Source organism: Papio anubis, chromosome 7 (assembly GCF_008728515.1).
Source record: "Papio anubis isolate 15944 chromosome 7, Panubis1.0, whole genome shotgun sequence".
NCBI lineage: Eukaryota > Metazoa > Chordata > Mammalia > Primates > Cercopithecidae > Papio > Papio anubis.
In genome coordinates this window covers 76,297,613-76,324,344 of record NC_044982.1, presented here as the reverse complement: position 1 = coordinate 76,324,344, position 26,732 = coordinate 76,297,613, and positions in this window count along the sequence as shown.

Here is a 26,732-nt window from a genome sequence, read left to right as displayed (position 1 = left end):
AATAGATAGCTAATACAGTGATAATATGTTTTACATAAATAATCTCTTCAAATGTATTACAGAAAATATTAACCTTCATTATTTTAATAATTTTTATAGATTACTTGGGAAAAGAGAAAGAATGAAAGGAAATTTCAGACATGAAGCACATGCTTGCAAAAGACTTAAAAGTGGGAATAAGATGAACACAAAAGAGGACTTCAAACTCGCTGCTCCTGGAATAGTCAGATCAGCCAGCAGGGTGGGTAGGAATCAAGGCAGTGAACTGGTCCATCTTTTGAGAAGCATCCTGTAAAGAGCATAAAAGCCTGAGCTTAAACTCTGAGACTCCATGCACGGTTAGATAGAAGCCTCTTTTCCAAATGAAAATTGACATGATCCAGAGGCCTGGCAGGCAAGGTAGCATCAAGTTCCAAGTGGAGATAGATTACTGAACTCAGAGCTAAGAAGCAAAGGAATAACTAAGGATACCATTACCAAAGCAGAAGCAGAGGGAGAAGTTTTAACCTATGCCAGAAGAGGGTAAAAAGGACACTCAGTACTTGCTACTGTAAGCATTTGAGATATATTTCATACAATTTCTTTATATTCGTTGTGTTAGCTTGTGTCCTAAGGTTTAGAAATGATTGGCTCAACTCACCTTTCCATTTCCTGAGGAATTTCCAACATTTTCTTCCAGAATTTCTGAGAATTTAGAGAAGGCTTCAGTTTGCAGACCCAGTTGCGGCTTTCAACTCCTTTCTCTGCTTGATTAATCCAACTTACCATCTTACTCTTCCACTTGTATGGTCTCTGTTTACATCAGATTGGCACAGATAAGGAACTCGACCTCTTTTCTTGGTTTTCCGTCTCCTAACATACATTAAACATTTTATTCCCTTATATCAGGTTTTCAAGTATGTTATATAGTATGTGTTACTGAAGTTTTGGGAGAAGTGGCAATAATTTCTACCACAAACAATGTAATATTTAACATTAGATATCCCTGTTCTTTTTAACAAGAAAAAAACTCCCTCAGCTAATTTTATTCACTAGGGCTCCAGGTTCTCATCATATTACCCAGCTTCTTTTTCTCTTCTCTCTTCCACCCCTTCTGTGTCCTCTTCTATTCCAAGCAATTTATCAAGATAGTTTCCCAAGCAAAGATTGATCTCTCCCTCGGAGGAATTTTGGTGCCAGCTGTTAAGATAATTGGTTTTTACCTTGCTGAAGTTGAGAAGCTGATTGATATAAGAAATCAATCACAGACTTGTGTTGAAGATTATTACACAATGCCTTGATATTAAAGGGGTGACATGAATCAGAGACAGAGCATTTTTATGGCCAGAATGAATGGATGGTGGTACTTTCTTTTCTTTCCTCATGCTCGATGAGCGCAAATAATCTCATTCCTATGTTTATATAAGTCAGCTCTGAAACAAAACTTGGTTCCGAGACCAGAGAAGAGCCAGTTAGACTCCAATTCTCTTTTTGATTGTGAAATAATGACATTTTTAGGCTATGACTTTTCAACATTGTTTTAGGAATCTTGAAGGACAAAGGACAATGTTTTATTAATCCTAATCCAGAAGGATAATGCATGATACTAAATAATGGTAATAAACTCAAAAGCACGTATATTAATATATTGCTGAATGCCCTTGAAAGTAACTAGGGTACCAGTTCTTTACTCTGAAATTTGGCAATAAGTTTTGCCTTTCCTGTATGAACTGTACATAAAGATAACTAAATAACCACATTTGATCAGCAAAAGATTCTTGTTTTCTTACTTTTAAAATAATTCCAAGTAATAAATTTAAAATAAATGACAGAATTTTAAAAAATCATTATTCTGAAATTGCTAATAAGATAATTGAATTAGGCAGCAATCACCAATACATAAACCCCTTGGAAGAAAGTTTGATGGAGAACTTAAAATGGAAGCTTTAGGATTTTTGCTATGGGAACCCTCTGATCAATATTGGTATTACTAAATGGCGGACAAATCGCCATTATGTGCCTTTGCCTTCTGAGTCGAAGCATAGAGGCCAGCATGTATACATGACAGGTATTTTCATGTTTGTGTTTGGGAAGGTATGAGTTACTTCAAACTCTGTACTTACCATAGTATTGTAACATCATACGCAAGCTGAATTAAGTTTATTTAACTTTTCAGGTGAGTTCAAAATTATTATTTTCATTTAGAAAATATGTATTGAGTACCTTTTATGTTACAGACACTGTGCTGAAAGAGGTGACTAGGTAGGTCAATGTGCTTCCTAAATTTGGAGATAATTATCTTTCTGTAGGTTCATTATGCTTGACTATTTTTATGTTCTCCCAATGATGATTTGACATTTACTTATCACTTTACTCACAGGGAATTAAAATGTAATGTGTTTCAACTGTATTTTTGCTTATCTGAATAATACTGCTATATGATATGCTAACTACAGACTGTGTTAATTCACTAAACAAATTCTGTTATGTGGTAATTTGAACTCTCCTCACGACAACTTATTAAAAAGGCACCAACAGTTTCCCATTAAAAAAAAAAAAAGGTTTTGTGGATTCAAATGTGAGAGAATCCAAACTCCATCCTCAAGGAATTTATAGTCACATGAATAAACAAACTTATCCAATCAACATTAGAGGAGATGAACACAAAAGTAGATGCTATACAAGTCGCCACCTAATTCTCCAGGGGCTAACATGGCAGATTTCAGAGAGCAGTTGACACTGGAAACAAGATATAAATAATGAACATCTCCCCAACCTGACAATGGAGAAAACTGTCATTACATGGAGAATAGCAAGTACCAAAACCAACAGCAGTGAGGAAATGTGGCACATTCAGGAAATGTCCAGTGCTCTCTTTTGGCTAAAATACAGGATGTATAATGTGGTGAGAAGGTGATGATAAGATGTGAAAATTAAACTGGGGCTTGATTATAAAGTACTTTGTATGTTCTGTTATAGATTTTAAATTTTATATAGTAGACTTTAGATTGCCACTGCCCTTTTTAAAGTGAGAGTGACATTACATTTGCCTATGGCAAGATCACTCCAGAAATCTTAGGGAAGATGGGTTGAAGATGAGCCTGACTCGGGGCAAGGGTAGAGTTAAGTGACTGTTGAGACTGTGATAATGAGAGACCAGGGCAGTAAGAGTGGGGCCAAACAGGAAGCCATGAATGGGAGATTTAGAAGAGAGAGAAGCTAATGTCCACATCGTAAGCAGAGGAGATGGGGTGTGCCAATTCAATGCATATCAGCTAAAAGAATGTGTAGAGAAATGTCTCTCCCAGAGCTTCCTCATCTATTTAGTATGTTCCAATTAAGCAATAAGGATTCCTAAAACATTGTTGAAATGTCATAGCCCAAAAATGTCATTATTTCACAATAAAAAGGAGAGCTGGAGTCTAACTGGCTCCTCTCTGGTCTCAGAACCAAGTTTTGTTTTAGAGTTTATTTATATAAAAAACAGGAATGAAATTATTTACACTCATCTAGCATGAGGAAAGAAAAGAAAGAAACCCAACGACAAGAGGCGTGATGATATATGTTACTTGGGATGAGCCCTGCATTCTAATGACATCTTGTAACAGAGCTTTTTTATAGCAGCACACTTGTAGCAGCTGTTGAGTGGTTTTACTTACATCGCCTTTATCCTGTGCATTTAGATGTCATGTACCACCAAGTTTCCTATCTTTAGAATATTATTTGGGCCTGTAAGTTATACAATATTCTCAAGTACATATCTTCAACAACAAGTGCAAAGACTAAATGGATGGAAACTATTTCTTGCATCCAATGACTTAACTAAGTCTCCACCTGGTTCTTGAATTCCTATGCAGCATTTAAATCTGGATAATATAAAAAAACAATGCCTAGTTCTGACACATGTCCATGAGCATTGGAAACATGCAAGACAGTAAACATACCTGGATTTTCTACAGGCAGCTAGACTATACATATGGATATATTCCCCTACCAACTCTTCACCTATTCATATCCAAAAATTTTTTTTCCAATTTATAAAAACGTCTCCTTAGCACATTTCTTTCCAGCCATACAGAAATAAGGGAGAGAGGTGATAAATCAGTAAGGAGAATGAGAATTTGACAGGGAAGATGAGCAGTGAAAGTGCTGAGGGAGGTGGAGACATAAGGGAAGAGACTATGTCTCTGCTCTTGAATACAAAAAAAAAAAAAGGGGGTGGCCAGGAGGCCGCTGCCCAGAGATTCAACATCTACAAAGAAAGAATTCCAAAGGAGAGATTTATCAATGAGTCATTGCACTGGAAAATCATTGCAGAAAGTCAGCCAGAAGAAATAAAATGGCTGTTACCTTAAAAGGAGACAAAATGAAATGAATTTCAAAGTACTTATTCTGTGTGGTAAAATTCCAGTACAGTTTGAAGGACAAAGACTTTGGAGCCACAGAGGCCTGTATTTCAAACTTCCACACTTCCACTTTCATCAGGAAGACTTTAAGCAAGTTATTTAAACTCTAAACCCTGGGTGCTTCATTTTTTACATAGAAATAAGAATGTCTAACTCAGGGCTATAGTGAGAATTAGGTTAGGTAACGTTTGAGAAGCATTTTATGTGCCTTTAGTGTAACTACTAAATGGTAGCTATCATGTAACAGTCACTAATGGTAACTTGGTTGCCTTACTATACTCAAAGATGCAGGGCTATCTTTGCAGAAGCTGTTTTAGGACAGGCAACTAAATGGAAAAGGCCATAAATGTTTATGAGTGGATTCAATTATGAAAATAAAGAGAAAGATTATGCTTAAGAAAAATAAAGAAGTATGACATCTGGCTAGTAAAAGCAAAGCTGGATTGTTTTATGGTGATAAATGATCATTGTTCCTCTAAGACTATATTAAAAAGTCTTCTGGCCCAGTCATTCAGAACAATGTCAGATGTTGATATCAATGATTTCTTGATCGTGACCTGCTAGAGATTTCTGGTGAAGTTAAACTATCCAAGCCAATTTCACTCACCGATATCTTTTTCCCTTACGCAATAAATAGGTGAGGTGAATGAATGAATCAATCAATCAACCAATCAATTGATTAATCAGTTCCTAGATTAGAAACTCAAAGTACCATCCACCTTAATGCATGGAATAAAGTACAGTGTTGACTTCTATCAAAATCACTCCACAAAGAAAGTCACAGCTATTAGACGTGGCATTCTTCAGCAAGCTCACCTGAATTAAATGAGTTCTATTTTATTTTGGACATTATTGAAATATGCCATAAGCACACACTGGAGAAATGTCCAAAAGCCAAATAACTTTCAGTGTCTAATGGTTACCATTAATTATCTAAAACTATTCCAACAGTAGCCATAATCACCCAGCCCTCTGTGACCTGGAAGCCCTCCAGGAATCAATTTGCATTAGCAAAGCTTTGCCTCACATGACCCGCTTCTTCACAAACCTCCCCTTATGCTGTGGTGGGAAGTCATTGCCTCATTAGCAAGCCAGTTCCTATTTCTTTTGGTTTGAATCTGTCGGATACCAACGTTCAAATTTCCTGCACCCTCTCCTCTGAAACATATAAAATGACTCTATCCGAAATACCGTAAAATGTCATTAGAAGGCTCTTCACAATGCCAGATTTGGTTACATGGACTGTCAAATCACAGTGTATCAGGATAGAAACAGCTTTGCTAGGAATGTCATTCTGTCCCCTCCCACCTGTGTTTTAATGGAGTCACTACCCCCAAAATTCCTATATTGAAATCTTAACCCCCAAGGTGGTGGTATTAAGAGGTGGGGCCTTTGGGAGATACTTGTTCATGAGGACAGAGTCCTCATGAATGGGATTAGTGGTCTTATAAAAGAGGCCTGAAGGAGCCTGTGAGCCCCTTTGCCCTGCCACCATGTGAGGACACAGCTAGAAGTCGCCATCTACGAGGAACAGGCCCTCACCAGACATGAAATCTGCTGGCACCTTGATCTTGGACTTACTAGCCTCCAGAACTATAAGAAATAAATTTCTGTTGTTTATACATGACACAGTCTCAGGTAGACTATTATAGCAGCCCAAATGGACTAAGACATGTGTTAATGGCCCAAATGATCTCAAGATAGCTCCCTGTTGTCCAGAAGTAATTAAGATACTGTGTCATTTAATGAGAACATTGCCTACACATTTGAAGTCACCAAAGTCATTTCTAAACTCAGTGTCCTTCTGCCTGACACAAACCCATAATGGCAGTCCTAGAACCAACTCTGCTGCTGACTAGCTGGGTCAATGCAGTGAAGTTACTTGGCCTCTGCCTACCTTAGTCTAGTCATTTTAAAATGGAGGTAATAATAGCATCTACCTCTGAGGGTTGTTTTGAGGATTAAATCAGTTAATAATATAAAACCTGAGAACAGGGCTTGACACATAGTAAGAATTCCAGAGAACAGCTGTGGGAAAGTTTGAGTTCTACAGTAGAAGAGGCCCATTTCAACATACAGGCTTATCTGTGTAGGGCTACTGCCACTCACTCCTAATTCTTTGGCTCTGAAGTGTAGCTTACTTGGAAAGGGACATGAGTCAAACTATGTTATCCACCAACCTAAAAAGAATGAGGTAGGGCAGGGAGGATCATGAATTCCCAGCAAAATCTGTATTTCTTATCTGTGAGGAGAGCTGTATGCCACCAGGGGGTACCGACTTTTTTTCTTTCTTCACACTGATGGACCTTGAATTTCCAAACCACAGGCCACCTTGTCCCTTGGTATTGATGCCACAGGCTAGAGCGGTGATACATTTTATTATTAAAGGTGGGCTTTGCGTGAGCCTTAGATATTAGTTCTCAAAGCCTCTCACATGACTGCATGAGAGTATTTGCAGAGCTCCCTAAAAAATACAGGTTCTGAGCCCCACCTCTGCATATTTTCATTCAGGAATTGTTGGGGTGGGGTGTGGGAATCTGGCAATTCTGAGGCATAGTCCACTTTTGAGAATTGCCTTTTTTATTCATCTGAGAAGAAATAACCACATTCTCTAGGATTATTTATTTTCTAGATCTAATTATACCAATGAGTCCTAGAGTTACCTAGGCTGTTGGAGAATTTCTTTATCATGTTCCTAGGGGACCAATCCTCAAAACTCGTCAACTTCAATCACATGTTGCATTTAACAGCAAGAAGTCTAGCCTAGACATCTAATACGATTCGGCTGTGTCCTCACCTAAATCTCATCTTGAATTGTAGCTCCCATAATTCCCAAATGTTGTGGGAGGGACCTCGTGGGAAATAACTGAATCATGGAGGTGGTTTCCCCCATACTGTTCTTGTGATAGTGAATAAGTCTCACGAGATCTGACAGTTTTATAAGGAAAAACCCCTTTCACTTGGTTCTCATTCTCTCTTGTCTGCCACCATGTAAGATACGGCTTTTGCCTTCCACCATGATTGTGAGGCCTCCCCCACCAAATGGATCTGTGAGTCCATTAAAACTCTTTTTCTTCATCAATTACCCAGTCTCAGGTATGTCTTTATCAGCAGTGTGAAAACGGACTAATACACCATGTTACAGACCATAATAGATCTCTGCAGATTCATTTTCTCCTCCCCTCTAATCTCATGGTCACAGGTTTTGGCAGGACTGACCCATGTCTAGCTCCAGTGTTGTAGAAAGGACGCTGAATGGCTCAAGCACATCTGTGCATCCTAGCTCCTTGATCACATGGTGGATATGAATTTAATGTGGGCAAGTGTTTTATTTTTAGAGGATTCTTGGAAGGGAGCTTTCTCTCTCTCTCTCTCTCTCTCTCTCTCTCTCTCTTTCTCTTTCAGTAACTACCATAAAAGATACTCCGTCCCACCAAAAATGAATAATGAAGCATTTAATACTACCCTGGATGCTGTTAACAGGGATCTTGAAACTCTGAGGAAAGTTCACTTCGGAATAAAGTTTATAATGTGGAAAATCATATAAAGATACAGAAACAACTCATATACCAAGTCATATCACTCAGCAATTAGATCAAGTCTCACCTGAAGCTCTCCTTACCACTGAACATTAAATATATAAACCAAGAGATTTCTCCTATTATTAAACCTGATTCAAGTTGCATTTTATAGTCTTTAAAACAAAAGGCATTCTTAGTGATTCTTACCTGTATTAGTCCGTTCTCATGCTGCTATAAAGAAATACAGAGCAATTTATGAAGAAAAGAGGTTTCATTGACTTAGAGTTCAGCATGGCTGGGGAGGGCTCAGGAAACTCACAATCATGGTAGAAGGGGAAGCAAATACATCCTTCTTCACTTGGCGGCAGAAAAGAGAAGTGCCCAGCAAAAGGGAGAAAAGCCCCTTATAAAACCATCAGATTTCATGATAACTCACTCATTATCATGAGAACAGCAGCAGGAGGGTAACTACCCCCCGTTATTCAATTACCTCCCACTAGGTCTCTCCCATGACATGTGGGGATTATAGGAACTACAATTCAAGAGGTTCTGAGCCCCATTTGAGTAGGAACACAGCCAAACCATATCATCCAATCCCTGGCCCATCTAAAATTTCATGTCCTCACATTTCAAAACAATCATGCCTTCCCAACAGTGCCCCAATGTCTTAACTCATTCCAGCATTAACCCAGAAGTCTAAGCCCAGCAGATCCAATGGTGCTTGGTGTGTCAGTGGTAGATAGGGAAGCTACTTGGTGCCCCTGGCAGGCCCCCATAGGTGGACCAAAGCAGAGGTCTCTAGGATTTTGGAGCAAGGCCCTGTCATCTTCTGGAGATAACTCCCCTCCTTCTGAGAGACATCTCTTGGCCTGTTACTGGGCTTTGGTTTGACTATGGGTCATCAAGTCTCCATGTGGCCTGAACTGCCTATCATAAACTGGGTGCTTTCTGACCCATCTAGCCATGAAGTTGGGCATACACAACAGCATACCATCATCAGATGGAAGTTGTATACGCATGACTGGGCTCAAGCAGGTCCTGAGGGCACAAGAAAGTCACATAAGGAAGTGCCTCAAATGCCCATGGTCTCCATTCCTGCCGCCCTGCCTTCTTCCCCACAGCCTGCACTGATGGCTTCACAGGGAGTTCCCTATGATCAGTTGACAGAAGAAGAGAAGACTAGGGCCTGGTTGCCTGGTTCACAGATGGTTCTGTATGATATGCAGGTACTATCCGAAAGTGCACAACTGTAGCACTACAGCCCCTTTCTAGGACATCCCTGAAGGACAGCGGTGAAGGGAAATCTTCCCAGTGGGCAGAACTTTGAGCAGTGCACCTGATTGTGCACTTTGCTTGGAAGGAGAAATGGCCAGATGTGTGATTATATACTGATTCATGGACTGTAGTCAATGTTTTTGCTGGATGGTCACGGACTTGGAAGAAGCATGATTGGAATACTGGTGACAAATAAATCTGGGGAAGAGGTATGTGGATGGACCCCTCTGAATGGTCAGAAACTGTGAAGATATTTGTATCCCATGTGAATGTTCACAAAAGGGTAACCTAAGCAGAGGAGGATTTTAATAATCAAATAGAAAGGATGAATTGTTCCGTGGACACCACTCAGCCTCTTTCCCTAGCCACCTGTATCATTGCCCAATGGGCCCATGAACAAAGTGGCCATGGTGGCAGGGACAGAAGTTAGGCATGGGCTCAGCAACATGGACTTCCACTCACCAAGGCTGACCTGGCTGTGGCCACCACCGAATGCCCAATTTGCCAGCAGCAGAGACCAATATTGAGCCTTCGATATGGTACCATTCCTCAGGGTTGTCAGTCAGCTACTTAGTAGCAGGTTGATTATATTGGACCTTTTCCATCATTGAAAGTGCAGCAGTTTGTCCTCACTGGAATAGACACTTACTCCAGATATGGGATTGCCTATCCTGCACACAATGCTTCTGCCAAGACTACCATCTGTGGACGAACGGAATGCCTTATCCTCCATCATGTTATTCCACACAGCATTGCCTCTGACCAAGGCATTCACTTTACAGCTAAAGAAGTGTGGCAGTGGGCTCATGCTCATGGAATCCACTGGTCTTGCCATGTTCCCCATCGTTCTAAAGCAGCTGGATTGATAGAACAGTGGAATGGCCTTTTGAAGTCACAAGTATAATGTCAACTAGGTGACAATACTTTACAAGGCTGGGGCAAAGTTCTCCAGAAGGCCATGTATGCCCTAAATCAGTGTCCAATATATGGTACTGTTTCTCCCATAGCCAGGATTCACGAGTCCGAGAATCAAGGGGTGGAAGTGGAAGTGACACCACTCACCATCACCCCTACTGACCCACTAGCAAAATTTTGGCTTCCTGTTCCCATGACATTATGTTCTTCTGGTCTAGAGGTCTTAGCTCCAGAGGGAGGAACGCTGTCACCAGGAGACAGAGCAATGATTCCATTAAACTGGAAGTTAAGATTGCCACCTGGACACTTTGGGCTTCTCCTACCTTCAAGTCAACAGGCTAAGAAGAGAGTTACAGTGTTGGCTGGGGTGATTGACTGGACTATCAAGATGAAATCAGTCTACTACTCCACAATGGAGATAAGGAAGAGTATGTGTGGAATACAGGAGATCACTTAGAGCATCTCTTAGTATTACAATGCCCTGTGATTAAGGTCAATGGAAACTGCAACAACCCAATTCAGGCAGGACTACAAATGGCCCAGACCCTTCAGGAATGAAGGTTTGGGTCACTCCACCAGGTAAAAAACCATGACCCGCTGAGCTGCTTGCTGAAAGAAAAGGGAATACAGAATGAGTAGTAGAAGAAGGTAGTCATCCGTACCAGCTACAACCACGTGACCAGTGCAGAAATGAGGACTGTAATTGTCATGAATATTTCCTCCTTGTTAAGAACATGTTTGTGCATCTATACACTTGTACTAATATCTTCATTTTATTTCCTTTTTCCTTTATCGTGTGACGTAAGATTTATTGACTTCATATCAGCATTTAAGTGTTGTTAATTTTGTGAAATAGCATTTAGATTAAGGATTAGTACACTTTCGGTTGTATGAAGGATAGCCATATTATGTTAGGCATAATTATGACTTTATTATTGTCTTTATTTGAAGATTATGTGTGATTTTAGGGAATATGTTTAGGTTCAAGTTGATAAGGGGCAGACTTGTGATGATTAATACTGAGTGTCAACTTGATTGGAGGATGCAAAGTATTGTTCCTGGATGTGACTGTGAGAATGTTGCCATAAGAGATTAATATTTGAGTCAGTGGACTGGCAGAGGCAGACCCACCCTCAATCTGAGTGGGCACTATCTAATCAGCTGCCAATGCAGCCAGAATAAAAAGCAGACAGAAGTTGGAAGGACTTGGCTTGCTGAGTCTTCAGACCTTGATCTTTCTCCTGTGCTGGCTGCTTCCTGACCTCAGACATCAGACTCCAAGTTCTTCAGCTTTTGGATTCTTGGACTTACACTAATGGTTTGCCAGGGCCTCTTGGACCTTTGGCTGCACTATCAGCTTCCCTACTTTTGAGGTTTGGGGACTCAGACTGACCTACCACTGGCTTTGCTCCTCAACTTGCCGACAGTCTATGATGGGACTTTACTTTGTGATCACGTGAGTCAGTTCTCCTTACTAAACTCCCTTTCGTATATACATATATCCTATTAGTTCTGTCCCTCTAGAGAACCCAGACCAAGACAATATCTCATAGCAAATCGTTCAAAGCTTCATAATGTCAGTTTTCTGTCAACATCATAGTCAATTCAAATGTTCTTGTAGTGAAGAACACTGGCCCATCTATTCTTATACTCAGGTCTGCTACTCTGATCTTCCCAAATCCTTAGGTATGTCTCAGATGCTATTCAGCTTTATTCTCTTAGTTTCCCTCCTGCTTGACTTGTTACACTATCTCACATTTCCTTTGCTGATTCTTCCTCTTCTCTCGACACCCAGGGTTCAGTCGTCATACCGTTCCTCTCCTTTGTCCTCACTGAGGCGCCGGTTATCTCATTTAATCCCATGTATGTGCTGATGTCTCCCAAATATATGCAGTAATTCCAATCTAGACCTATTTTCTAAACTCCAGACTCATACAAGAAATCACCTACTTGATATGTATGCTTGGATATTTTGGGCACCTCAAACTCAATGCTATAAAACTACTGAACACCAGATCTCCTTCTCTTCATCATCTCTGGAAACATGCTCTACATAAAGCCTTCTCTATCTCAGCTAATGATAAGTTCATCTTTTGAGTTGCTCAGGTCAAAAACTTTGAGGCAGTTTTGATTTTCTCTCATACCCTACATCAAAACTGTCAGTGAATTCTGTTAGTCCTGCCTTCAAAAGATACACAGAATTCAACCACTTCTTTACCACCTCCACTGCCACTGGAATGAGCCTGTAAGGAATGCTCTAGCTAAAGTTGCCAGTCAGAGGCATCCTGTATCTTCCAGGCCTATCAGGAGCAGATTTATTTTAGTAATCCTGGCATACTCTTTTATCATCTTGGAAACAGCCTATGCAAAAGGTGCCTTTGAGGTAAAGTTAGCAATGAATTTTAGAGTGTGGCATCTGAGGCAGTCTACTATGCTCCCTGAAACCAGAGATCTGCAAGGTGCTTGTTTTATGGCCACCACACCATTTTTCCTATTGTCTTTTCATTTGTTCTAGCATTATAGACTTGTTCTCATCTATTACTATAATATCCCTTACCTGGTTTATGGCTTTGATCATACATTAGCCTCAGGGGCCTATTAACCTAGATGAGAACTTCCTTCTCTAGGCTCCAGCCTGGCCAAACCTCACTCTCTAACCAATGAAGCATGAAGGTGAAGTTGAAAGCAACAAGGCTTACCTCTCTTTTATACATGGTGAAAGAGGGGAATGGATTTGTGAGAAAAACAGTGAACTGGATGTTGCTAGTCTGCCCCATCTCTTACCTAACTTGCCTAGTCCAGATAAATAATTAGTCTACATAAACCCCAATTTCCTCACCTGTAAATGAGGATAATAATCTTTTTTGTAAAACAAGGATGATAAGATTACATTTACCTGAACAAACAAATTGCTACCAAGATTGAAATAGCTACTGTAAGAAATTGAAAAATCTAATGCAAATAAGAAAAACTTTATTTAAAATGCTGCATTAATAGAAGCAAAAAGACTATTGTCTTAATAAGAAGGTTAAACATTTTTTTAGGTTCATATCTTCATTCTTACATTCTCTCCCAAAATCATTTAGTATCTTGTATTTTTATTTAAGCACAGCTGAGAAACAATGTTAAAATCACATGTTCAAGTTTATCTATTTCACTTTGGAAAAAAATTCTATAGTCCTTTGTGATATGGTTTGGCTGTGTCCCCACCCAAATCTCATCTTGAATTGTAGCTCCCGTAATTCCCACCTGTTGTGGGAGGGACCCAGTGGGAGATAATTGATTCACAGGGGCAGTTTCCCCCACACTATTCTCATGGTAGTGAATAAGTCTCACAAGATCTGATGATTTTATAAGGGGTTTCCCCTTTCACTTGGCTCTCATTCTCTCTTGTCTGCTGCCCTGTAAAACGTGCCTTTCCCCTTCTGCCATGATTGTGAGGCCTCCCCAGCCATGTGGCACTGAGTCCATGAAACCTCTTTTTCTTCATAAATTACCCAGTCTCAGGTATGTCTTATCAGTGGCATGAAAACAGACTAATACACTCTTTTATACATTTACCAGTGTATGTTTATACTATGTATTTACCTAAATAAATTTTAACTCGAGGTCTGCCTACAATAAATAAATGTTTAATGTTGTTATTTCTAAATTATTATCACCAAAGGCCCTAAGTGGTTCTTAACTTAGTATGTATGTGTGTGAGAGTGCACTTGTATGTGAATTTATTATTTTCTAGAAGAGCAGAACATCTATGATATCTAAGACAGAGAAACTGCCTTAGAAAGCATTTGGATTCCATTTGTTTGCCTTCTGACAACGTGTTCATGTTTGCTAAGCAAAGTCAGAACTCTAACTTTTGAGATCAGCCATATAGTTTTCATCTTTTGCTAATTTTAATTTTTTAACATAAATTATGACTGTTCATATTTGGTGTCTTATTTCTTTTTATTTATTTATTTTTTGAGATGGAGTCTTGCTCTGTCACCCAGGCTGGAGTGCAATGGCTCCATCTCACCTCACTGCAATCTCCACCTCCTGGGTTCAAGTGATTCTCGTGCCTCAGCCTCCCAGGTAGCTGAGATTACAGGTGTGTGCACCGCATCTGGCTAATTTTTGTATTTTTAGTAGAGACAGAGTTTTTCCATGTTGACCAAGCTGGTCTCAAACTCCTGACCTCAGATGATCCACCTGCCTTGGCCTCCCAAAGTGCTGGGATTACAGGCGTTAGCCACCATGCCCTGTCTGGTGTCTTATTTCCAAATATATACTTATGTAATCAAATACAATAAATTTTTGAACTTTGATAAATCATTGGTTATGCTCTCAAGATTTTATATTTGGGAAGCACAACCATAAATTACTAGCAAATGGTCACATAACTAGATACTGCCCGAATCTTCATTTCCCACCTCTCTGTCCAGTATGGTTTATCTAGTAACTTGGTAGAATTAACTAATCCATTAGAGAACATAGGAAGTGTATATGTGTATATATATACACACACATTTTTTAAATATTCTTATATATATAATATATGTTATAGATTATATATATATGTACTTGAGACAGAGTCTTGCTCTGTCATCAGGCTGGAGTGCAGTGGTGTGATCTGGGCTCACTGCAACCTCTGCCTCCTAGGTTCAAGCAACTCTCCTGCCTCAGCCTCCTGAATAGCTGGGACTACAGGCGGGTGCCAAAACGCCCAGCTCATTTTTTGTATTTTTAGTAGAGACAGGGTTTCACCATGTTGGCCAGGATGGTCTCAAACTCCAGACCTCATGATCTGCCTCAGCCTACCAAAGTGCTGGGATTACAGGCATGATCCACCACTCCCAGCCAGGAAGTATATTTTCTGGCCGACTGCTATGGCTCATGCCTGTAATCCCACCACTTTGGGAGGCCAAGGTGGGCAGATCACTTGAGTTCAGGAGTTTGAGACCAGTCTGGCCAACATGGCAAAATCCTGTCTCTACTAAAAATACAAAAATTAGCCAGGCATGGTGGCACGTGCCTGTAGTCCCAGCTACTCTGGAGGCTGAGGCACGAGAATCGCTTGAACCCGGGAGGCAGAGGTCTCAGTAAGCCAAGATTGCGCCACTGCACCACTCCAGCCTGGGCAACAGAGTGAGACTCTGCTTAAGAAGGAAAAAAAAAAAAATAGGAAGTTTATTTTCTGAAAAATCAAGATACTTTATTTGTGAATTATTTATTTACAGCTTGCCTTGTTCCAAAAAGTAATATGTGATGAATCTAAGAGATAAGATCCCTCTGGTTGTGCACTTAGATTAATGTGTTTGGCATTTATAATGGATAATATTATACTTTAATTGAAAGTTATTTTGAAAGGATACATGAAATAATTTATGTTTTAAAAGAATTGTTACAAAATAATTCACCTGAAACAAATGGATTTTTTGACTATTTATGAAAAAGTTATCCTACACATAATTATTCAGACATAGATGCAGAATTAGAACTCTATCTACCAATTAGGGTTTAATTAGGAAATCTGAAGCCTGGAATCTGAAATCTGAAGAATGTATTTTTATTAGAAAGAAACTCAATATAGAGAATTATATACTTATACAACCATTACAAGGGCTGGGAGAATGAATTCAGATGTAGAAGTGAATGAAGAAGAGAAAGCCGTTTTCAGATATTTCAGAATCGAGGTGATCAGAGGGAAGCTGTAGCACATGACCCAAGCTGCCTGCAGCACCGAAACAGATGATTCTTAGAGAAGCTCCAAAGTCAAGAAAACTATCACGTGTCTTGGTTAACCACTCACAGCTCTCTACAGAGATGCGCACAAACCAACAGGTGAGAACTAGAAAGTGGTGATGGCTGCACTCTTAGCCACTTTGCTTGGGAAATCAATGGTAATGCTAATAGCATCCTTTCAAGGAGAGGAAATTATGCATTTTCTAGGATTGTGGATGTTTTGGGAAGTAAAGCATCCTGTACAAAACTGTACAACCTGATCTAACGTTGGCAAAAAATGAGTTTGCCAAGTCTCAATCAGATCAGAGTCAGATGATATTATTGTCTGATCATGATCATTTGAATTCCATTTGTTTGCCTTCTGTCAACATGTGTTTCATATTTCCAAAGCCAGTTTAGATTAACCTCACTTCAGGATTCTTTCTCAATCTGCTTTTTCTACATCTTATGATCTCTTTGATGGCTCTTTACCTGGACCTCACTACATGTTTGACTTTTCGCCTTACTACCATGCTTGATTTTATTCTATGTTTCAATGTGCTTAAGGATAAAAAAAATGCTGATGGCTCAATATTTTGTGTATGCTGTGTAAATTTATGTGTGACAAATCCATCAGGGACTGTAGACAGGGAATGTGATAAAAATTCTCATTCCTTGAATCTACTAAAGCGGAAAAAGTACCAGAATGTGGCAAATAAGAGAAGCCGCAATAGTTAATTATCATGACATGCAGCTCATCTGTAATTAATCCTTTTCTTCAGCAGGATTCTGCAACTGTAGCATTAAAAAAAAAAACAGGTCAGATGATGCTTTAATTAAGGCTGTACAGTGTTGCTGCTTCTACAGCAACAAGAACTGTTTTTTGTCTATAGGTGTGTGTGAAGCACTACAAATATTTTCTTAACATCTTTACGGAGTGCTGTTTAAGCATCTTTGCTAGCATTATGTCTAGAGACAGACTGATTACAATTCAAAGGAGCTTTTCTGTTCTCCTCACACCCATCTTAAGAGCCACTAAAATCATCTAAATGCCATGCCAGTGGGAGGAGACACTCTCACCAAGGAGCTAGAAATGAAACACGAAGTGCCATTGCAATTGGGAATGGCACTGCCTCGAAATTTACAACCCTCCTAACCAGCTACCCAGGTTCAGATCAAGGGCCTGCAGTGTGCGCTCACTTGATAAGATCTGACTGGTGGTGAATCTCCAACCATCACCCTGAAATAGTGATCACTAGCTGCAATATTCAGGGTTAGAATATGGACTGAGGGCAGGTGATACATAAGGAAAATTTTATAGTCCCTCTATTGTATCTACAATTATTTTACAGATTATTACATGGAGTAAGGATGGCAGTATGCCCTAGTTAAATCTCATAATTTTTTTAAATGACTTGTCCTCTGATTACAAAGATATTGCTATTGCCAAAACAGAGAGGTGCACTGTGACAAATAGCTACTGCTCAACATTACCTGTGTTCTTGTCTTCTTTGGTGCATGGTTAGTTGTGCTTCCCTGGCCCTTGCAATTAAATACAGTCATATCACTTATTCCTACAATAAAACTGGTGTCAAGGCAGTTTAGATTGGTTGTGCCTTCTCCATCTTCTCTTTCTTCTTTGTTAACCAGCTGAATTCAGAGAGTTCAATGGAGCATGTACTTGAACATCCTAGAAGACATAAGAAGTCTGTATCGAAAACCCCCATCCAGCCCACTGACTTGCATTAGACCATGGCTTAGCAGATAATACATCTTCACTGTGGGATGTCACTGAGATTTGGGAGTTTGTGTTATGGACTTCACCTATGCTGACTGATACATGTGCTATATCATCTGATCAGCCTCCTGGTTCCTCCTGTAATTAGTAAGATGTATTTATAAGGTGCCTAGACAAGTACTAGGATCTGGTGATTTTTGTGGCATGGTCTGTGTGAATAGCATTTTTCTCTGTACTATAGAAAACTAATTACATTGGTTTTAAAAATCCTAGTTTTCTCTTGCCCAAGGAAATCAGCTTGAACAATCTAACCAAGAAGTGACCAACACCTGGTATTAAAAGCAGTCTAGGCCGGGTGTGGTAGCTCATGCCTGTAGTGTCAGCACTTTGGGAGGCCGAGGCAGGTGGGTCACTTGAGGTCAGGAGTTTGAGACCAGCCTGGCCAACATGGTGAAACCCTGTCTCCACTAAAAAGACAAAAATTAGCCAGGCATGGTGGCAGGCACCCATAATCCCAGCTACTCAGGAGGCTGAGGCACAAGAATCACTTGAAACCAGCAGGCAGAGATTGCGGTGAGTCGGGATCATGCCACTGCACTCCAGCCTGGGCAACAGAGTGAGACTCTGTCTCAAAAAAAAAAGGGGGGGTGGAGTCTATTTCTCAATCCTAGGAGAAATATCTAATTTAATACCTATTGTAGACTCCAATACCTTTACAGGTAAAATAAGCGGCTCCATTCAGGATTATGGCACTGCCAGAGGAAGTCTTCCCTTTTTGTTTTTTGGGTTTTTTTTTTGAGATGAGGTCTCCCTCTTTCGGCCAGGCTGGAGTACAGTAGTGCAATTTCGGCTGCAATTTCTGCCTCCCAGTTCAAACAATTGTCCTGCCTCAGCCTCCTGAGTAGCTGGGACTACAGGTGCCCGACACCACACCCAGCTAATTTTTGTATTTTTAGTAAAGACAGTGTTTCACCATATTAGCCAGACTGGTCTCGAACTCGTGACCTTGTGATCCGTTCGCCTTGGCCTCCCAAAGTGCAGGGATTACAGGCATGAGCCACTGCGCCCAGCCCTTCACTTTTTTGTTGGGCACAGGAGATGGTCACTGTGGGTCTGTTGTCCTACGTTGCCAACAGACAGTGGCACTCATTCTCCCATTATAAGGTAAGCTGCTCTATTTGGTGGGACAATGTATCTCTAACCAGCAAGCATTTGATAAGAAATGGGGGAATGGCCCTTTGTAAATTTTGCTCAGGATATCCTATGGGCCGAGAAATTTGCCTCCTTCTTGTCCAAAGAATATGATACTGTCTCCTTAATGAAGAGCTCTGTTTTGAAGAATGACCCTCTGAGATTGTGTTTTTGAGGCCCTCAAACTGGTCTGGCCATTTCTGTATATATATATAAACACCTTGGAAATATCTACAGATATAGCGGTGGGGTGTGAGGCATTCGGAGAAGATAAAAATGAAGAAAATAGACATTAAAGCCTTAATCTTTTCCATCTCACTTCCAAAAAAACTAAACTCAGCCAAGGTAACCCTCAGCAGATCATTTCCTCTTTCATATCCTCCAATCAAACTAATAATGATCGCCTCAATGCTGTTGCTTTCTGTCAAAAGCAATTAGAGCTGTGGAATGTCAAAATTTTAGCCAACCTCTTTTATTCTTTGCAGCAAATCTCGTAAAAACTGAGAGGCTACACAGTCTATCTGGAAATCATCAGAGAAGCAGAAACCTGTAAGTAGTTCTTCTCTATACCCACTCCTCCCCTATGTGCCCCACACCTGACTCAGACAGAAGCTGGCACAGGCATGGAGCAACTGGGTTTGCTGAAAGCCCAATAGAGGTATGTTTCTGAAAGGATTCACTGCCTCTATTTAGAAATTGGAGCCATTTTATCATTCATCCCATGGAAGATAAAAGTCCGCTTAGTATAAACAGAATAGCAAAGCCCTGTGACTTTGCCTCTTAGCTTTAGGGCCCCATCTTAATGGATTCTGAAAGAGTAATAAAAGTGAGATGGAAGAACTAGAAGAGAAAACACTGTTTTTGGTGTTAAACTGTTTCAGGCCCTGGAAATGGGCTTTATTTAATCTTTTTGTGAATGTATGTAAGGTCACCAATGTTTTGGTAAAGTCCACATTTCTGCCATGCGGTGCCATATGGGAACTGTGCCCACAGTGCTCAGGCTGTCTGCTGTTGGTAAATAGAAGCTATATTATAGCACTTTCTATAGCATGTGGACTGGCCTGTGGCACTCCAGTGTTAGGAGAGTGTGATATTGGTAGCTACTGAAATGGAAACGTGAGAGCTGTTAGGAATATTTTCTCAGTTGTCATCATGGCAGAGGCCAGCAGAACAGCAACTGGCCCACTTGTGAGATACATGTCTCTTCCCAACTTCTCCTTTTATTCCTCCTCCTCTCCCTCACCTTTAGCAATAAAGGAGGGAGGGAGGGAGGGAGGGAGGAAGGCAGGAAGGCAGGAAGACAGGAAGGAAGGAAGGAAGGAAGGAGAGAAAGATAAGAAAGAAAAAGAAAGAAAGAAAGAGAATTTAACTGGTTCCACCAATTATAGAGTCTTGATTTATTTTCCTTCTCTTTTCCATTATTAGCAAAAATAAAGCAAGTTCCCAAATTTGGAATTAGTTATGCAAATATTCAGTGCTTTCTTTGTTTAAAAATTCTTAGCAGCTGCTACTAGGAGAGCAGAATATAAATAGCATCAGGTGTGTATTATTATACCCAGCTGAACAGCTGCAGTACTTATATTTAATTCCTCATGTTATACGTAACCCTTCCTCTCTGTAATAATATCAGTTCTTGTGTAACGCTTTCATGAGGTTTTTCCTAGAAGAACCTTGCCAATAAAGAATGAATGAATAATTTAAAAACCACAGATAACTCAAAACTCTCATTCTAGGCAATGGTTTCTCAAGTTTTCTTTCATCAAAGAGTGGACTAAGAGACCAGATTGTCTTTGCTCTGTCCTGCCCATTATTTGGTGGGAGGGGTTGGAGCTGTCAAATAGGTAAGGTGATGGAGGAAGAAGAAAAAGGAGGAGATCTAAATGCAGTCATTCATATTCTAAATAATTACTCCCTAGATAAAATTACCAATATCATCCACCAATCAATAAATAATTTTATTGTAGAAAATACCATAGTATATATATATACTATATATATGTGTATATGTGTGTGTGTGTGTATATATATACACTTTTATTGCAGGAAAAAAGTAAGCTATCTGTTTGAAGAGATGTTACTAACATGGAACAAGTAATTCTAAAACATGCAACTCTAATGGCAGTAAGAATTCACAAAGGTAAGAGAGATGGTTGTAAGCCAGCAGAGACATTTGAGTTAGGTCTTTGATGGATAATTTGTATGTTAATGTGAAGAAAATGGTGACTTAGAGTTCCTGCAATGCTTGCTCAAAGTCATGTGATTATTCAATGGATTCCCAAGGCTAGAGCTCAGAATTTTAAAGTCCCCACAGTAAACATAAGAAAATATTTTCTCATGTCAAAAATACATGGCTTTATGTAGTGTCTTAGTCCATTTTGTGTTGCTAGAACAATATACCAGAAACTAGGTAAATTATTTTCAGAAGAAATATATTTGGCTCATGGTTCTGGAGGCTAGGAAGTCTAAGATGGAAGGGCTGCATCTGGGGAAGTTCTTCTTACTGCATCATTTCATGGCAGAAGGCATCACATGGAAAGAGAGCACATAAGAACAAGCGAGAGAAAGATGGGGCTGAGCTTGCTTTTATCAGGAACCCACTCCCATGATAACAGCTTTAATCCATCCATGAGGACAGAGCTCTCACAGGCTAATTACATCTTAACAGTCCCCTTTTTAATACTGTCACAATGGCAATTACATTTCAACATGAATTGTGGAGGGGACATTCAAACCATAGTAATGGGTATCTTGTTACTATGTCTTAAATTTATTTTGAAAATAAAGTTTTGGGGGGAGAATGACAAAAAGGGAGTCATATTGTGGCTTCCAAAGTAAGGACAATTTGCTCAATATGCCAGGTAGAAAGAGATGGTCCATTTGTTGGAAACCTGCTAGATGATAGGCCACATGCTGGATGCTTTCCTTGGTACACCTAGGTTCTTCCTCCCAACAATCATCTGAGGTGTTGCACAGGTAGGACAGTATACCAAGGCCAGAACACTAGTCCCCAAAGCCTGAGCCCATTCTAGAACCTTATACTGTCTTGTCAGAACCACATACTGATCTGTTGACATTTGAGCTGTCTGGTAGAACTAAATAGCAAGTAAATTAACTGAATGTATAGTTTAGTTCAGTTTTCATTTGGCCCAGCTACAGGTACTTGAATATGCCAATAATGTAAGTGAACAACTTGCCTAAAACCGTATGATAGTATTATTCCTATTAACTTGACTAAGCTGTGGAAATACAAGATTCACCATCCATGCATACATACACAGACACAAGGAGACACACACACACACACCACCACCACCACCACTATGACACCATATACACAAAAACACACAGAATCCTTTGATTCTCATTCTTCTCCCTAAAACTTCAACTTCAGGCACATTGCTAAATGCAAAACTGATTATTTGGCAATTGAAGTCGTTTAGCCTGAGTTGCTAAGAGATCTGGTGCCTTAGAGATTCTCTTCTTAATTAGGCCCACAGATCTATTAATTCTATAGATATGGTACCTGCAAAGAAATGGTCAGGTTTTCCTAAACTGGTATCACAAATACAAAATGATAACATACAGGTAAACACCACAAAGACTAAAGACCATAAGAAGATGGGACACTGGAACCAGGAACCAAGCTGCAGGGCCACCCTTCATTCCCACTCTGTGTTGCTGTGTGCTCTCCCTGGAATAGTCCCATGAAAGCATGTATTTCCCTGGACCTCTGACAGAGCAGGAGGTGAGTCATCAAAGTGAGACGGGTCAAACCTTAAAGGCAAGAGCAGCTATAGAGGGGTTTGGGAGATCTGATAGAAGAACCACAAACCAGTAGGTTCATATGAGTTAATCAGACCTGAGACCAAGCGAAGCTGTACCTCAAACCTCAGACCAATCTAGTGGGATAATGCCTGAGAATGTGGAACTGGGATCCTGTCCTTTCTCTCTTCTCCATCACTCGATAAGATTAAAAAAGTAATAATAACAATGTGCTTTTATCATTTCACCTCTTTCTCAAACAGTTATCTTCATTTATGAAAGCAGACACTATATGTAACTGTGGGCTTCAGGCACAATCTTTTCGCAGTAAAATTAATTTGCACTGTCAGGTTTAATCTCACTTAGTCTGTGAGAGACTTCCTTTGCTCTTCTCCTGAGGGCATGTGCACATACACTCACACTCACACCCTTACGGGCTTATTTGAAGAGATGCTTTTGTCATCTGTTGGAATTTGAGATTCAAAAAGGTCCCTAAGATTTACAAGGAAACACAGAGGCAGGAAAGAGAGAACTTGGACACCTCATGCCTGGAATAAGCCATGCAGCTCTTGCATCCCTAAGCAGAAAGCTCCAACACTTGGCCTGGATCTCTGGTCTCTTATGATTGACTTTGGACTTTGATCTCCTAGTCTCTTGTCCTTGTGGAAAGCAAAAGTATTTCCACATTCTTGTGGCCCCACATAAAGGCTTAGAAGGAATTCTGAGTCATTTCCTGTTGAGAATTATAATACCAACATAGCAGGGGGAACATTAGTATTTAAAATATTCTCACAACAAGATCTAAATTTTCCTTTTGGGTGGTTCCAAATTTCCATTGACTCTAACTTTAATTATAAACTGAATAAAGATAGTTTTAGAAATTTCTACCTCAGAGTGATTTTTCCATTTCTGCCCTCTTACTTATTCTGGGGAGGATGGGGGACAGCGGTGGTGCCAATGTTGAGTGAAAATTAAGCAACCTAATGAATTATTCCTTGTTAATAATTTCTAATGTCTCTGGCACGTAATAGCCATTTTTATAGAAATTCTCCAGAGACAATGCCTTATCCAAAATAAATGATTCTAGTGATTGCACTATAGTAGGCCAGTAAGGGAGAAGTCTAGGGACTTTGTAGTATACTTCAAATCCTATCATATAGATGGCAACATATTGCCTATGGATAAGCCAACTGTGGGCTTATGTACACAGAAAGCAGAGGAGGGAAAAAAAAAACCTCATTAATCTCTATGTTGAACGCTAGTTTAAAAAAAAATCACTAAGCATTTAAATGATTCATTCCACTGAATGCTAAGTAACAGGAAATCAACCTACTTTTTTATGGTCTTTGCTTCTGATTTACATCACAGCCTGTGTTATAAGCCTTCCAGACACCAACTGAGATTATACCTGGTGGTTGTTCATCTCCTGAGTAATATGATCAATTTGGACAGTGGTTGTTTACAACTAGCCCTTTGTGACCAGCTAAGAAAGAGATGATGGACTCAGATCACTAAAATGGGCAATCAGCAGCCCCTGGGAATAGAGCAACACGGCGTCTTTGTTGGCTTTGAATGCCTACAGTGAAATAGGATGATTTCACCTGGTGCAGCACCCCCCAGAAGATAGCATCTCCACCTCCCTGCTTATGCTCAAGTGCCTGTAGATGGAATTAGACTGGAATGTGCCACCAGAGAAAGGCGTGACTACACAGAATTTACAGATTTAAATAGACATGTTGTGAAATGCAAGTAAACGGATATTATGTGATGACAAGCACTGCCCTCCTAGACCTGATGCTCTGGTTGGGAAACATTACTCACCCACATGAAACAACCAGAGAATACAAGAAAACCTAAAAACAGGCACTACATTGTACAGCAATAGACTATACACTATAAGCGAAGGTTAGGGACAGTCTTGTTTTGTAGATAGGATTTGAGGTAAGTTCTGTTCTTAAAATTGAGAGAGCCCCTGGAATGAGGCAGAAGGTTGGCTGGGGCTGGACCAAATGAGGTTAATAGGTGGAGACTCTTTGCTTTTCTTTACTCTATTTATTCAACAACTAAATGAAAAGCCTCTACGTGACAGACAGTTTGCACTGTGGTGGGTATACGATTTGGAGCAAAACACAGAAACCCAGGAAAAACGATGAGTGAAATGAGAGACATTGAGGCATATGAAGTAAAGAAATATCTAGAAAACAGTCCTTGCTTTGCCATAAGAAATTTGTATTCTCTCTCTCTGTCTGTCTGTATACACTCTCTCTATATATAGTAGGACAAATACTGTTTTCAGTAGCATTCTTATATATGATATTTGCCCTATTTACAAACAAGAAATAAAATAAGAATAAATCAAGGTGGAATTTTCTTCCTTGGCACATTACAAGTTTTTGTTCTACAGTTAGTGGAACACTTCTTTATTTCTAAACTGTATTTACCAAATAAATAATCATATAGCACTTGAATTCAAATCTTTGATCTAAATTTCCCAGATTCCCGAGACCAAAATGTTTTCAGAGAAGAGTTTGAAATGGTATAAAATATGAAGCATTTTCTTTACAGTTGTATGGTATAGTAAAAAAAAGTTTAAGACTTAGGATCAAAATACTAGTTTTAAGTGCCAGAAATATCATTAATTGACTATGACTTAGGCAAATTATTAATAATTTCTAAATCTCAGTTCCTCACCTGTAAAAAAATCCATATGGCAGGTTCATTGTAAGAACCAAATAAGATATTGTGGATGAAAGTGTGTCAGGAACTATAAACCATTATACCAACAGTAACTGCTATTAATATCATCTTTGTAGTAAAGGAGATGTGTATTATGTTATATAGTGTTTGGGTTATTTTTGTTTTGGTTTGGTTTTGTGTTTTTTTAGATCTCTTTTATTACCCAGCACAGTGCTTCGCACGTAGTAGATAATAAATGTTTGTTAAATGAAGGAATGAATAAAAAGATAATGCATCTGACCATATTGATAGGATGTGTGCTTTGAATTATTTTTCTTGAAGTGGTGAAGAATCTTTGCAGAGCTGGTTAAGTGGATTTTCCGTGTGCGATCTTAGGATTGTTGTTGTTTTCTTCTTTTCTGTAGCATGCCAACTGATCCTGACGAGAGTCAAATCTATGCCCTTAGTGTCTCAGGTAGCAGTTGTTCTAACCAAGAAAGTGAATCAACCAGACTAAAGAAAAAAGACGGTAGTAGATACTGATAGTATAGAGCCTATATAGTCCTATAGGCTAGAATGTGTGCAGGTTTCACAGGCCCACTTTCTAAATGATGAGTAAGAGAATGGGAAGCCATTATTTGTCACTTTAAGAAAAGCAAAAATAATGAGCTCACACTTTCACCTTCCACCCATCAAAACAGTGAGTTAGAGAATCACAGAATGGTGCTTTCTTCCAATGTCCCTTGTATCCAGACTTTCAGACATATCTTACCCCTCACTTCCCTAAATTTTCACCTCTACGGAATGCACACAGACATATGGGTAAATCAACAACAACCCTCAAGGAAGCTATAACCACCCAGCGTGTACATTTTGCAACTCTTTCAACTCGCTTCCCATCCTGCCCATCCCCAAACAAATCAGGTTTGAATGCCCAGGCTTGTCACCTGGTATACAAAAATACAATCTAACGCTGTATTTATTAGCAACCCTTTTCCCTTATGTTTAATTTATTGTTACATTTTTTAAATGTACAAACAGTTATACCAGTTTTATACACAAAACCACAGGTACCGTTTTGTATCTGTCAAAATTCCAGCAGCCTGCAGAGAGAGAGACAGTTGAATAGATGTCCTATGCTGCCATCTAGTGCTTTTGTCAAGACACGGACTTGTTCATTTTTCTGGAAATGAGGAAACAAAGGCAGCTCAAGGCGCCCAAATTCTGGAAGAGCTACTGATATGCATTATTAAACAGATGCATTTATGACACTTGGACCACATTCCCTGGAACCAAGCAACTTAACTTGTTTTCACACAACGGCAGCTTACACCCCTGCTCTTGACTGGCAAAGCTCTGGCCTACCCTGGAGGCACCTGGTTTAAATCCAAACTGACTGGGCAAGGAAAATGCCCCCCTGAGCCCCTTTCTACAGCTCCCATCTGGCCAAGGTTCTCTTGGCATGTCTCTTCCTCCAGGAGGGACAGTTTTATCTGAATGCCTTGCCTATTACTTCAATTCTGATAGAAGGCACAAAGGAGTCAGATGGCTTAAAAAAAATCATTA